General features: G+C 35.9%; 1 protein-coding gene and 1 long non-coding RNA gene across 9 annotated transcripts in view; both read right to left on the bottom strand.

Annotated features, from left to right (window-relative positions):
• Positions 1-14,884, bottom strand: part of ROBO2 (roundabout guidance receptor 2) — a 1,748,072-nt gene that overhangs the window by 1,516,433 nt on the left and 216,755 nt on the right. The gene's annotated exons all lie outside the window — the stretch shown is intronic.
• Positions 1-14,884, bottom strand: part of LOC134809459 (uncharacterized) — a 61,576-nt gene that overhangs the window by 32,037 nt on the left and 14,655 nt on the right. Inside the window, exon 1 of the long non-coding RNA XR_010155282.1 lies at positions 1-14,884. This exon is cut by the window's left edge and continues 29,443 nt beyond it; it is cut by the window's right edge and continues 14,655 nt beyond it. This is a non-coding gene — a long non-coding RNA (uncharacterized LOC134809459).

Here is a 14,884-nt window from a genome sequence, read left to right as displayed (position 1 = left end):
AGACTAAAAACGTTTCTATCTTTTTATCAATCATCAAGAGCCAAGGACATGATGATAAAGTCACGGTTATGCTTTCATGGTAGGTAGAATAATTGTCCCCATGATGTCTAAGTACTAATCTCCTTACTTGTGAATATATTACCTTATGTGGCAAAGGATATTTTGCAGATGTAATTAAGAATACTGACCTTGAGATGGGAAGATTATCCTGGATTTCCCAAATAGGTTCAATCTGATTACACAAACCCCTAAAACTGGAGAACACTTTGTGGGTTTGGTTAGAAAAATATATATATATACAAAACAGAAGAATTAGAGAGATACAATATTAAAAGCACTTGACTTGCAATTGTTGGCTTTGAAGATGGAGGTAGGGGACATTGAGTCAAGGAGTGAGGCAGCCTCTTGGAACTGAGGAAAGAATAATAAAGATTCTGTCCTATATTCTCCAGAAAGAAGAGCAACTCTGCCAACACTTTGATCTTAAAACCCTTTACCCTTTTAGGAAAGAAAAAAAAAAAGTGCAGTTGATTGTTGGCACTCATTTAATTTTACATGAACATGACTCTTTGAGGCTGAAGCAAATCTAATTTTCAATGTGAAATTAAAGTATAAAAACTGTTCTTGGAGTTATTTCTAAACAGAACTAACATCAGAATTGTCTGAATTATTACAATCGTCTATTTCGGAAAAATTGGATTCATCAAATGAATCTTTGGTCCACAACTGTATGAGAACAATGTTAACATCAGGCATAGAAATGGTACGTTTTCTAGGATTGGACGTTTTCGGCAACCAAGAATTACTACATTTTGTAAATGGAAATACCACTACGAAAACCAGAATGCTAAAAATAAAATGCTGTCTTTTGTTTCCAAAGTCGATACACTGGAGTGATACAAAAATATTAATAAAAGTGAGATATTTCCTGGCAAAGTTATCTCAGGGTAAATGGACAGTAGCCATAAGCCCTGCCAGCAAGTATTCTCGGGGCAAAAGAATATAAGGTTGAACCCTAAACTTCTGACCTCCAGAACTGTGTATTAATTCATGTAATTTAAGCCACTGAATTTGTGGTATTTTTTTTCTTGCAGCAATATAAAACTAACACAAAATCTGAAGGTTCTGCATTTTCCCTTTAATTGTTAAAGATACTCCACCTCCTCCCTATGATAATCCACTTAACATGTTTTCTACAGACTTGATTTCCGCCCCCTACATTCCAGACTTTGGAAGCTCTTATGAAACTGACTTCTGTACATGATCATTTTTGTGACGGTGACTGGAAAACTAGAATATGATTTGTGGCTTCTTTTTTGTACAGGTATAAGATTTCTGCATTTATTTTGACACTAAATTCATTCTTTGATTTAGCTGCTGTTTTTACAACCTCCTTTTCCCTTTGTTCTTTTTTTTCTCAACCACTCATATTAGTGGTCTATATTTTATTAAATATTTTGAAGTTGTAATGAATCCTTCACAGGCTATAAATAAATGCAAAGTTAAATACTTATGAATGGATAAACTTGCAAGCAATGTATGCAGATAGACAGGCACCCTGCTCTGCACTCCTATATTATACCCCGCTCTGTTGGCAACATTTTAGACATTTCTCTTTCCTTATCACACTTCCAAGCTTTCCCCAAGTCAAGAAAATCACAAAAGAATTGAGAAGGAAGGGTTGTTTATCCGTTTTTCAATCATTATCAAGTTTTTTCCCCATTCATTTTTGTTACCAACAGCAATTTCTGAACACTGTTCATTTTAAGTCATTTTTTGTCAATAAAAATTGTTTAGACAGAAGCATGATTCTAAATGACAGGAGGGAGCTTTATCAGAATTCCAAAAAGGCAGAAACAAGATTGAATTTTTTCTTACAGCACTGTCAACTTCAGAGATTGAGAAGCTAGTATTTGAATGCTATGTAAACCATCAGCGAGTACTATGCCAATAATACCTTCCAAAAATGCTGTCAAGAGAGTATTAAACCCAATGGATACACAAGAACACTAAAACTCAGAACATTTAAATTTATTTTCAAGCTGTCTACGACGTCAGATGACAAAGTGTAAACTTGTTTGTTCCATTACAGTGATTTTTAAAAGTGAATTGTTTCAGTACCAAACAAAAAGTCAGATACCTATTTTAAGCTTTATGTTACAGATTTTTTTTTTGGTAAATAATATTGCCTTGTAGTAAAATAAACATTTGTAAGTGTAATGCAAGTTTGTAATACTCGTGAAGTAATATTTCCTCTTCAGCACACGCAAAATTCATCTCTGGAATTTGTCATATGGTAAATATATTTTTTGTTGTTCAAAAGAAAAAATTGTGAAGTGCTATTTAGATGTCCTTACAAAATGGGAATTGCGCATAGTTGCTCTGAAAAAGGAAATTTGAAGTCATGAGACCTGAGTTCTATTCTTGGCTCAGCTACTGACAAGATGTTAACTTTCCAAGTCAGAAAATATTTTGGATCACAGACCTGTTTTCTGAAAATAATAGAACAGTCGCGACTTCCTCATGGGCCGATTCCTCTAGGGTAATTGTGATACATTGAACATGTTTGTGTCCCAGCCCATAACATCTTTCCCTTTACTGAACAAAATTATATGTTGAGTGGATTAAGGAATTACCAAAAGATCTTCATAAAGCATCTTGTGAAATTATAACAAATTATACAAAAGTAGCACACAAGTTCTACCTACATAAATATCATCCTCAACCATTAAAGAGAGTGGTAAAGCAAGAGAGGGCATTGCATAGTGGCCTTGGATAAGTTACTGATCTGTTTTCAGCCTAGGTTTCCTCATATGTCAAGGGGGCCCTCTATCAGTACCTTGACGGGTGTATTAAAAGGCTAATTATTCCCTAAATTTCACATCTTCTTTGTGCTCAGGGAGCACAAAGCTGGATCAGATTCCCCGGCCCCTCTTGTGTGACCCATCATGTGACTGCGTTCTGGCCAATGAGATGCAAGGGGACTGAAGTGTATCCCAGAATCTTGCCCCACACTCCTTCTTGCTCTCTGCCCCTTCCTACCAGCTGGAGGGCAACTCCAAGGAAGACCTCAAAAGCTAATTCAGAGATGGCAGAGCCACTGGCCCCGTAAGGTCCTAAATGACTGTGAGTAAAGCCTTCCTGTGACTGTGGCATTGCTGAAAATCATTATATGGTCAACAATCAAATAAGCACCTTCATATTGTTGAAACATATGCTTGGGTCAATTTGTTACCGTGGCTTAGTCTACCCTACTTATTTTTTTTGTGAGGTTTAGAGACCATATAGGTGCTTCTCAAATATAAATAGGTTTTATTATACTCATTTTACTAGTTTTCTGCTGAATAAATTACCACAAACTTAGCAACTTAAAATAAATGATATTTACTATCTCACGGATTCCATGGGTCAGGAATCCAGACATGTCTTAGCTTAGTCCTTTTGTAAGGGGTCACAAGGCTGCACGCTAAGTGTCAGCTAGGGCTGGGGTCTCCTATGAAGCTTATGATCTTTTTCCAAGCTCAGGCCATTCCATACAGGTGAAAACCTCAAGGCTGCTTTTTTATTAGGCAGGAGAGAGATTCTCTGATCTCCAGATCTTCTTTTAAAGGGTTTTCCTGATACGGTCAACCTATCCAAGATAACCTCTGATTAGTAACCTTAATACATCTGCAAAATCCCTTCCGTTTTGCCATAGAACATAACATAATCACGGGGGTGTTGGTCAGAAACACTCGTAAGTCCACTTACTCTCAAGATGAGAATACATGACAAGCAGGTGACTCACTGAGGGTCATCACTGGGTGTGTCTGCCCCAGTTTTCTGTATTTACGGTGGTTATCAGAGAGAGAGAGAGAGAGAAAAAAAAGTATCTTCACTTGGGAATTTGAAATAAAGAAAAGAGAGTGCCATGAGAAATTCCTAGTGTCTTTTAGTAATTTAATTAAGTTACATCAGAAGTATAAGGCTATGTAAACAAGCTCTGAAACAGTTGAAGTCTGAAAATTTTTGAAAATTGCAGCAACTTAAACTAGCGAATAAAAATACTTTTACTAAAACGGAAAAAGTACACAAATCCCATAAACTATGTACTATGAAATGACAAGCCTAAGAATAAAGGACAGTGAGATAAATTTCATTTGTATTTTGTTTCATTTGTATTTTCTGTTGTGATGGCTAACATTGAGTGTCAACTTGATTGGACTGAAGGATGCAAAGTAGTGCTCCTGGGTGTGTCTGTGAGGGCGTTGTCAAAGGAGATTAACACTGGAGTCAGTGGATGGGAAAGGCAGATCCACCCTCGATCTGGGTGGGCACTGCCTAATCAGCTGCCAGTACAGCTAGAATAAAAGCAGATAGAAGAAGGTGGAAGGACTAGACTGGCTGGGTCTTCTGACCTCCATCTTTCTCCCATGCTGGGTGCTTCCTGCCTTCGAACGTCAGACTCCAACTCGAAGTTCTTCAGCTTCTGGACTCTTGGACTTAACACCAGTGATTTGCCAGAGGCTCTCGGGTCTTCGGCCACACACTGAAGGCTGCACTGTCGGCTTCCCTACTTTTGTGGTTTGGGACTCAGACTGGCTTCCTGGCTCCTCAGCTTGCAGACGGCCTGTTGTGGGACTTCACTTTGTGATCATGTGAGTCAATTCTCCCAGTAAACTTCTCTTCATATATTCATCTATTCTATTAGTTCTGTCCCTTTAGAGACTAGTAGACTAATACATGTATTAGTCTCTAGAGACTAATACATGTAGTATTATTTTTCTAGAGAAAATATATATTTGAGTGTGAAAGTAAAGGGTAAATTCGATTGTTTTTTTCACAATACTTTGAGTGTCTTTTGGGAAGAATACAATCCAAACAAATGAAATCTTACCTAAAATCTGGTTGTATATTTCCCTTCTTATATTTTCTAAACTACTGGCCTTTCCAACATTAATTTTATACCCTGGGCTAAGAAGTTTAACTAGGTCATATTTTGCTGTTTTAGAGAGGTGCCTGTTTGTTAATTTATATAACTTAGTTTTATTTTACAAACACTGAAGAGGTTACCTTTACTATATTCCCGGTATTATTTAAATATATTTGACAAATATAGAAAAGTGAACTCATTTCCCAAAAGGGGCTTTATGAGTCAAGACCGTTTGCAGCCCCACTTTATAGATGAGGGAACAGAGGCCAAGACAGTCCAAGGGTCGCAGCCAGACCGTCTCCAGCATCCGTGATTTTAAGCCATTCACTTTGCGCTTTCTTCTCATGGCTCACTTGCTTCCACTACTGTGTGTGACTTTGCTACTGTTCTTTTTCTACGTTGTCTCTTCTTATTCACATGTAAGAAAAAGAGCACAAAGTCATATTTTCTGTAATTTCCAGGAAATCTTTTGTGGCTTCTCATTTCACATAAGAGAACTGACATTAATCTCACTAAATATTGGAAATGTAAATGTGTTACATGTTTTAGAAGAAGGCCTAGAGCCAGGGATCCGGTTCCCCAAACACTATATAGTAAAATTACTGCATAATAATAGAGAATCTGAGGTATTTAGAAAAGAGTTAACATAGCAGGACTTAACTGCTACCTTCAGAAAGGCCTGCTTGCAAGGTTAGTCCTCGGTGGCATCTGGGAACTTGAGTTTTGTGAGTGTTCCTGTCATTTCCTAATTGATGAATGTGATTTACTGTGCCTAAGCCATTTGGACAAATGTGGTTTATGCTGAACATCTGCGTCCCCCCCCCAACAGTCTGGAATTTGGGCAGGTGTTAGGCAGAGGGTGCCTATATGACTAGGCCCAGTGAAAACCTTGGGCACTAAATCTCTTCAGTTTCTGCAACACTGCAGCAAAGAGCTGCCCTGTAGCACGTCTCTCCTGTTGCCACAGTTTGATCCTAGAAGAATGAAGCACATTCTGTGTAACTCCAATGGGAAAGAACTTTTGAAAACTTGTCTTGGGGTTTTGCCCCATGTGCCTCTTCCCTGTGCGGATTTTATTTTGTATCCTTTTGCTGCAATAAATCTTAGCCACGAGTATGACCACACACTGAGTCCTGCAATCCTTCCTGGTGAATCACTGAACTTTGGGGTCGTCTTGGGGATCCTCCACACAGAAGGCTATAGGAGTTTGCACAAGGCTCAAAATTGTCATAACTGCTATTATTTCATTATTTTTAGCTTTGCTAGTAATATTTGGTTACGTGTCACCGTGATTTAATTTTCCTAATTTGAGTCACTCTAATCAATAAGAACATTTTATTTGATAGATGATTGTGAAATAAACAGTTAATCATTACAACTTAGAGAACTTTGTGCTTATAATCCACACATTGGGAATAATATGATCTTACTCCAATCATGCTCAGAAGAATGCTAAATGCTCACTTGTTTTTATATCAAAACTGTTATAAAATCAAAGAAAACGTATCAGTAGTCATCCTCTGTGTTGCAGTGTTTAGTAACGATGACCAATAAAATCACATCCGCTCTGCTTGTATTCTCTTTCAGACTGAACTCTCAGAAATCTCAGCTGCTGACAGGTCTCAGTTGATTCCTGCCCAAGGAACAAACCTTGCCAAAGGGAACTACTCCCTCACCACCTACCGTGGTTCAGCCTCTTGCTCTGTGAGATCCTGCTTGACTCTTTTCCTTATGGGCATTGTCTCAGTTCACTCCTCAATAACTTCTTGTGAGCAAACCTCAATCTCACATTGTTTTTTCAAGAAACTTGACCTAAGGAACAGTCCTAACATGTAAAGCGTCCGTTAAGTTTCTAAAGGAAACAGCCTATCTGGCCTGTCACAATGCCTTTCTGATTATAAAACAAATTATAACTTAAGGATTAATAAGCTGCAGTTTGAGCTTCATTTCATAAATTCCACTGGAATGAATGGAGACTATGCTGCTATCTAATTGCATATAGCAGGTGAAGTTTTCAATTTCAAGCAGTTATAATTCAAGCACTTATGTAAAAGGAATAGTGAAAACTACTTTTTAAATTTTAGCATGAAAGATGTAACATACTATACACATTAATTCTATCAGTCTTTATAAATGTAACAATTGTGGTCCAGAAAATTTCTATCAATTACTAAGATAAGTTCTCATTTTAAAGATTGTGAATTCTTCTCAGCGTTATTTAATCACAAGCATTTTTGGAGTGCTTTTCATATGTCCATCACTGAATGTGCTGGGGGCAATGAGGGAAACATTTAAAACAGGATGTCTTCACAAAGAGCTTGAAATCAGAATGGGTTTAAAGAGGTATATTCATCATTACTATTGAAAAATAGAACTGTATTCAACAGTGTGATTTACTAATTGCCAGATACTTACTGTTGGTTGCTTAAATCTTTCTGCCTACAGAATGCTAATTTTTTTAGAACATGAATTGTTATTAATTCCCACCAATGACAATAATTCTCTTCCTATTGAATGATAGTTGATTTTTCAGGTATTTTTCTCATTAGGAATGGCTATGTGGCCTGCTTATGGTTAATAAGATGTAAGAAGATATCAGTGGGGGTTGGTGGTGCTACCTCTTTGTTAATCTTCCTTCTCTGAATACAGATATGATAATATGATATCTGGCATGGCATCAGTGATATGTGTGTGAGTGTATGCGTACATGTATATACTAAGTTCTGTAAATTTATATAAATGATATAATATCCTAGGGACTGTATAACTTCTTTCTCTTTTCACTCAACAATGTTTTTAAATTTCTCAGTGTTTTTTATGGAGAAATATTTTCCTTTTAACTGAAAACTATGCCATCATATGAAATTATAGCAGCATAAACAAAAGCATTGTATTGTTTTACCATTACAAATAAAGCCGCAAAAAATATCCCAAACTGATGTTGCAATAAATATCCAAATGCAAGTCTTGCTCTCTTGGGTAAAAGTTTCTAGCATGGAATTTCTGGTGGATAATTTGCATATTTTTTTCTAGATACTGACAATTTACTCTGCAGCGCTTATAAGAAAAAGCATATATACCACCCGGTATACATGAAAATTCCCATCCCTCCACGTCCTTTTCAAAATTGATAAGATCCAACTTTCATTTTTTAATCTGGAGGGTGAAGATGGTAATTCACTGTCTTAAATATATTCCCCAATGACGAGCAGTTGAAAACCTTCTCATATGTTTTTTATTAACTTTCTTTTAGTTTATGCTATTTTTATACTTCAGATCCATCAGGTGATTCAGCATAAGAGAAAACTTTCAACTAAAATATATCAAAATGATCTAGAGTTATAGGCATAAGATATGAAAATATCCTGGTGCTAGGACGGGAATCGAGATGTAACTCCCTGACAATTGATGCCAAGCAGAAGTGAATCAATATTCTAGAAAAACTCCAAGCATGTGAGGAATTGCCTCAATCATCAAGATTACTGATTCTAGAGGCACATCTCCTAATGTTTTAGGTTCCTCTTCTCTGCTCTCATGAAAGAAGTATGTTTTTTGCACATAAACCCTTTCATTTACATAACTTAGAAGAGTCACAATGCCTTAGTGGGGATGTTGAATCATTTTTCGAATGGGACTAATAAGAGCTCTCTTTTCTAAACTTAGTTTAGTCCTAAGTGTAGAGTTACATATGGGAAAACACTCATTGTGTTCTAAAGCACTATACAATAAAAGGCATTATCCTTATTAACTAGGGTTATTGGAGTTAAATTCTAGGAGATTGTATAGTGCATTTCAATTGGCCTCCAACTTTAAAGACACATTTGAATATAAAAAGTGAACACGTTTATTTTGAGTATGAATACCAAAGCAAAATCCATCTTGCAATTCTTCTCTATAAAATGAAAGTTTAATATCCTTAGAGTGCACGTCATCTCATTCACTAATGTACAGCAGCAAATTGTTTGCTTTTTACTTTAGTGCTGTAACACTAGAGAATATTTTTCACATCACTCAAACAGAGGCTTTGGTCATCAATAGATCAAAGTGTGACCTACATCACCCTCGCCAAAGTCACAGAACTTGCAGCTATGGAAATCACAGTTCCAAACTTTAGTGAGAAAAATGTCCCCAGATCTTGAGTTTCATTTTTTTTTGAAATGACAAACTCCTTTACTTTGTTCTATGTTCATTCATAGAGTATAACCTCACAGCAAAGGATTTATCCATATCTGTAAATTCCCTAAAGTCCAGAAGACGAGTAGCTACAAAAAAATGATTATTCACAAGTTACTGCTCTATACGCAAACTCAGGAGTCACAAGTATAATTCTCACTCCTCCTTTTATTGTGAAGAAAAGGATAAAAATGATTCCCAAGGAGCACCATACATCTACATTTGAAGCATTAAATGAATGTTATTAAATCTTTTTAAAAAATACAGTATAAGAAAAAAGCAGCAGTTTATATTCTTTGACTGTCAATGACTGAGGAAGGTTTTGCTGGGATTACCCAGCCAAAGAAGCCATATGTAAATTTCTAAGATGAATAAAAGTCTCTTCCAGAGAATTCATATGAACACACACACACACACACACACACACACACACACACACTCATATCATATCTTTGGGGATAACCTATCCTTCAGGGAAAGAATGTGCCCATTTAATCAACTTTTTTTAGATACAGCGACTAGTTATTAAATATCTTATCTTTTCAGCTAGGCAAGATCATTTCCTAAAAGGTTTCCCCAAAGTAGCTTTTGAATCAGAAAACAGTTATTATAAACTAATATAATTCCATTGGTCTGAGAGGGAAGAATTATGTGCTCCTCCTCGAAAGACTAGAAACTGAGCCATCCTTTGTTTAAGATCATTCACTTCATACCCTCTTTTTCGTAAGAGAAACTTGGAGAGCTCCTTGCTGTAAAGGCCACATTTTCTATGAAGCATAACTAGTCAAATACAGGGCCCATAACTGTGTGTAAATGGTGCCCATTTCAGTGTTGCTGCTTTACATGATCCTTAGAAGAACATTCTTCAGGTGGGGTGCGGTGGCTCATGCCTGTAATCCCAACAGTTTGGGAGGCCGAGGTGGGTGGATCACGAGGTCAGGAGTTCAAGACCAGATTGGCCAATGTAATGAAACCTCGTCTCTACTAAAAATGCAAAAATTAGCTGGGCATGGTGGTGGGCGCCTGTAGTCCCAGCTACTCAGGAGGCTGAGGCAGGAGAATCACTTGAACCCAGGAGGTGGAGCTTGCAGTGAGCAGAGATCACGCCACTGCACTCCAGCCTGGGCGACAGAGTGGGACTTCGTATCAAAAAAAAAAAAAAAAAAGAAATGTCTTCAAGAACATACAGTTCTTTGAAGTGATTATTTTACCTTATGTATTTTTCAAAGTATTCAGGCATTTTGCTTCATAGATATTTTGTAAAACAGGTTTCTTATTGATGTAATAAAGTAATTATACCTATAAGAAGTCATAGCCTATAAGTGTTATAACCTATAAGAAGTTGTGTTATCACCTGTAAGTGTAGAGTTCACTCGTTGATAAATGAGATAATTCACAGATTGGTTTTCTGTTGCTGATTGCAATTTACTGTCTTGATAGTATATGTATATATATATATATATTTTTCAAACCATATAGAGAAAGCACACAGCTATTTGGTTGTAAGATAATTAATATTCATTTGTTTTCTATATAAACGTGTCCAACTATATCACAGACATAAAATTGTTCAAAATATTTTATATTTTAGAAAATTATATAAGTTAGATAATAGTTATATTCTATCCTAGAGTCTATTTGCTTTCAGTGATGCCATTTGGTGACAAATTATAACAAAAAAATTTAGACTTATATTAAGAAACACTTATCCTACAAAATGAGCTATGATTATTAATGTGGTAGCTCTCAAGGAATGAAAAGGAACACAACTTTGTGAAAAGTTAGAGTGCAAATTTTCCAGCTTCTAGAAGTGGCCTCCCAAATTACCACTGGTGGAGTTGTATCTGGTATTGTGGTTGATGTAAATTGGTTAATCCAAAACTTCCCAAAGGCTTACAGACTGTCCCACAAGGAAATATGAAATCATAGTAATGGATCATCTTTAAGGAAAAGCTTTGCTTCAAAAATTCCTGAGCATCTAAGAACTCTCATGATAACTAATAGTATTTGATGACAGAATTTGACCACAAAGTCTCCTATATCTTACCCTTAATAATACACCAAGCATTATCTGGAGGTAAACACGGAAAGGACATGTGTTTGGCCATCTCACAACAAGATATTAAGCAGAAACTCAGTCTCAAACAAATCTTGTAGTTTTTTCAAATTAATGAAATCATATTAATAGAAATTAATATGCTTCAACCATTCCAGGTACTAAACTTAAACACATGTTATTTTATAACTGTAAATACAAGGCAGGTATTAATGCTTAATAATAATGAATATCCAATAGTAGATCTAAATGTAGGGATCATTTGAACATGATACTGTATTCCCTCAAAAGTAAGGAGAATGTAGTTTCTAATTCCATAGAATATAGGAATTCTATTTTTATTTATATATTTCTCATTTGAACTGGGTTTAATAGGAGTCATGAATGCAATGCCTTAAATAAATGTGTTGATAAATTTTAAATCTTTTCTTGCTTTAAGGAACATGTTTTGAAGCAAAGCTCTTGCACTAATTACAATGTCATGTTTCTTGATAGTAATCCAGGTGGTTTTTTTAAACAAAGAAAAAATACATTATTGTACAGGTATGCCTCATTAAGAAGTCATTGAATACTTTTCTTTCACTAAATAAGCGTTATGCTATCAGGTCCAACCGTGAATATATAAGCTTATACATTTCAGCATAAAATAAGGACTCCTAAGAAGCCATCCAAAATCAAAAGCGGAAAAAATAAAAGCAAACTGGTCTCTATTGACACTCCTCTCAAATTAATGTTTGTTTTAAAGGTAATTGCACTCTACACTTGAAAGCAAAGAGTTTGACCTTATTCACTCCTGTTTCCTTGTTACCAAATACTGACAATGCTATTTTTCCCCTTTAAAATTATTTTGATGCAGGCCGGGTGCAGTGGCTCACGCCTGTAATCCCAGCACTTTGGGAGGCCGAGGAGGGTGGATCACCTGAGATCAGAGGTCAGAGACATGGTGAAACCTCGTCTCTACTAAAAATACAAAAATTAGCTGGGCGTGGTGGCACGCGCCTGTCATCCCAGCTATTTGGGAGGCTGAGACAGGAGAATTGCTTGAATCCAGGAAGCGGAGGTTGCAGTGAGCTGAGATCATGCCATTGCACTCCAGCCTGGGTGACAAAGCAAGACTCCATGTCAAATAATAATAATAAATAGAAAATAAAATTATTTTGATGCTCTAAGACACTGTTATTTGTGATAAACCATTTAGTTTAATTGAATACCTAAGCTTATGAGGGAGAAAAATCAGAATCTGTTGCTGCAATGGAGTATGGGGCCCAGAAAGACATCACAATCTTAACTTTAAAATGTTTCTGTGTTTGCCTCTCAGTAGAAGACATATGTGTGGCCAACAAACATGTGAAAAAAAAATGCTCAGCATCACTAATTATCAGAGAAATGCAAATCCAAACCACAATGAGATAACACCGCAGACCAGTCAGAATGGCTATTGTTAAAAAGTCAGAAAACAACAGATGCTGGTGAGGCTGCCAAGAAAAGGGAATGCTTATACACTGCTGGTGGGGATGTAAATTGGTCCAATCGCTGTGGAAAGTAGTCTGAAGATTTCTCAAAGAACTTAAAGCAGAGCTACCATTTGACCCAGCAATCCCATGACTGGCATATACTCAAAGGAAAATAAATCACTCTACCAAAATGACACATGTGCTCATGTGTTCACTGTTGTGCTACCCACAATAGCAAGGACATGGAATCAACCCAGCTGCCCACCAATGGTAGACTGGATAAAGAAATTGTGGTACATACACACCAGGGAATATTACACAGCCATAAAAAACAATGAAATCATGTCCTTTGCAGCAACATGGATAGAGCTGGAGGCCATAATCCTAAACAAATTAATGTAGGAACAGAAAACCAAATACTACATGTTCTCACTTATAGGTGATAGCTAAATACTGAACACACGTGAATATAAACACAAGAATAACAGACACTGCAATCTGCTAGAAGGTGGAAGGAGGGGGTGAATGGGTTGAAAAAGTACCCATCAGGTATTATGCTCAGTACCTGGGTGATGGGATCCATACCCCAATCCTCATCATCACAGAATATTCCCATGTAACAAACCTGCATATGTACCCTCTGTATCTGAAAGTTGAAATATTTTTAAAAAATTAAAATAATGTTGCTATGTTTGGATTGGTAAATTTTATTACAAATAGTTACTTCAAAAATTCCTCTTCAGATCAGAAAAAAATATATGTAATATTAGACATTGGATTATATTTTTGAAACATTTTTCTAGATTAATTTGAGAAGTTCATTGTAACTTTATTGAATTACCATGAATTATCTTATTACAATCTCATTGCATAGAAGTCCAGCTGACACTTATGAACATTAATACTACTTATTAAAGGGCTCACAGAAATGAAAAAAAGAAAATGATGTCGAGAAAAAACATTTTTACATTGTCTCTGGTGCCTCATTGATATTATGTCAACTGGTGAGTGTAAAAATTTATGATAAGTGTTCTGGTCACTAATTAATGGGTGGGATAAGCTTTGAGCTTGCCCTGATGTATTTATGTCAAGCAATCTCACCATAATAATTGTTCCTAAAAGGAAACTTTAGGGCATATAAGGAGTATAGAGTACTAGATAGAGTCATAATGAGATAAAAAATCCTGGTGAAACTCAATAATCCATTGTAAATAACACTCTAGCTAGAAGATATAAAGATTCCTTGAAATCAGGAAATAATATGGCAGAAATTTTAATTAGACAGAAATAAGCTATTCAAAACCTGAACAATATTAATTGGATTTCCCGGATATTTTCGAATTTTTTCATTAGGTAAATTTTTGTAATTCAAGAATAGTAACTTTTATATTTAAGCACTCTGATTCTCTTATTCATCTTTCTTGACATCAATACTGGTGTTTTTTTAAAACAAAAAAACTCATTATTTTTAAGATAAACCTCATTAAGAAGTTAGTGATTACTTTCCTTCACTAAACAAGTTGTTTTGCTAACAAGTACAACAGTGAATATATAAGCTTAAACACTTCAGCATAAAACAAGGATATCTAGGAAGTCATTCAAAAAAGCAAGAAAAAAAAGGGGAAAGGGGGGAAAAAGCCAGGTCATTTACAACTGGGAAACATACATCACCTCCACCCCATAAATATGATGTGAAGCAGTAGGGGTCAAGGTGTAGGAAGAAAAGGAGTAAGACGAAGCTAATACACCAGAGAGTGTGAACTAAGCACCAAGTACATTAGAAAAAGGAAGTAAAATGAACCCCTTCAAGGTGAGGGGCACAAGAGAAGAAAACTCTGAATCCTCGTTTTGCAACAGTGGGAACAAAAATAAAATATACTAACTAGTGACAGGAGAGTCCAAAACATAGTTTAGGTTTGAGAAGCAGAGGAAACCAGCAAAATAAATAATTAATAAGCGAGTAATATTTCCATAAACCAGTTAACCAGTTTGTTATTTGCAGAAAATCAGCAAAAAAGAAAAAAACATCCCATGAAGTCGCTCAGCTTATTGGTTGGAGAGAAGTAAGGAAAACTTGAACTTACATACAAGAAACTCATTAATAGTAGAAAAACTTTAGTCTTGAACATAGCTTTGACTTCTACCTTAACAATAGTTTATTCATGAAAATATTGTTCCTTCAATAATGACTAATTAAAACATTTGAATAGGATATGTAAAATGACTGCTTTCAAAGGAGTAAAAAATAGGGAAAAATACACGGAAAATGCAAAATTCCCCACAGAAAAG

This window comes from Pan troglodytes, chromosome 2 (assembly GCF_028858775.2).
Source record: "Pan troglodytes isolate AG18354 chromosome 2, NHGRI_mPanTro3-v2.0_pri, whole genome shotgun sequence".
Lineage (NCBI taxonomy): Eukaryota > Metazoa > Chordata > Mammalia > Primates > Hominidae > Pan > Pan troglodytes.
This window is presented reverse-complemented; position numbering and strand designations above follow the sequence as displayed.